Genomic DNA, 1,034 nt, shown 5'->3' with positions numbered 1-1,034 from the left:
GAAACGGGTCAATTTGACCCGAGGATTACACAAGGGTTAAACACAAATATGTTTTTCATATTTTGTTTACTGTATACAAAAATACAGGTTTGAAGAACTAACTAACTGCAATTTAAAAAAGAGTAGTAAGTAAGTAAGCCTAGGTAAAAAAAAAAGAAAGTAACAGGTTAAAACTAGATCTGGGCAATAAATTGAAATAATATCAATATTGTAAAATTTATTTTAATACTGTCTGGTTATTGTAATAGTAAGACATATTTGAACTTTTTCCTTTTTAGGTTTTTAAGGCTGTTAAAGTTGAGATTTTGAGTTCTAGATCAACACAACCAGAAGTGAATTCTCTTATTGTTTATCATCATATTCACATTACACATTATGTTGAAAGTGTTCCATAAAGCAGCCATATTGATGCTCACATTATAGAAGCACATATTGATGTATGAGCTATTTCCTTTAAAATAATAATATATTTTAGATGTTTTCAATCTCGTGATTGCACCTATAAGATAATTCTCTATTTCATTTCCAGCAAAATAACTCCAGACAACAATCATCTGGGCCGACACACACACACAGCAGCAGTTCTGGCAGTGGTCCAGCAGGTGGAGTCACAGGTGTGGTTCTCGTCTCACTGGGCCTCCCGCATGGTTCTACAGTTAAACAATTAACCCTCATGTTGTCCTGGGGTCAAATTTGACCCGTTTCCAAGTTTTTTTTAATATCAGAAATATGAGAGGTCAAAAATCTCAAACAAGGCGACAAAACATTGGGGGGAAAAAATGGGAAAAATAATGGAAAAAGTGAAAAAAAAACTATGAAAAAAAAAACACTGGAAGTAAGCGTCAAAAACTTTGAAAAAACTGGCAAAAATGTCAAAAAAGTGACAAAATGTCAACAAAAGGGACAAAGACATTAGGGGTAAAAAAAACAATAAAAATGTTGAAATAAAAAACCCCAAAAAACATGGTACTTTTTATTTTGAAAAGCAACAAAACATTGAGATAGGGACAACAGAAGTGTTTTTTTCATGTTGG

This window comes from Etheostoma spectabile, chromosome 16, assembly GCF_008692095.1.
Source record: "Etheostoma spectabile isolate EspeVRDwgs_2016 chromosome 16, UIUC_Espe_1.0, whole genome shotgun sequence".
Classification (NCBI taxonomy): Eukaryota; Metazoa; Chordata; class Actinopteri; order Perciformes; family Percidae; genus Etheostoma; species Etheostoma spectabile.
This window is presented reverse-complemented; position numbering follows the sequence as displayed.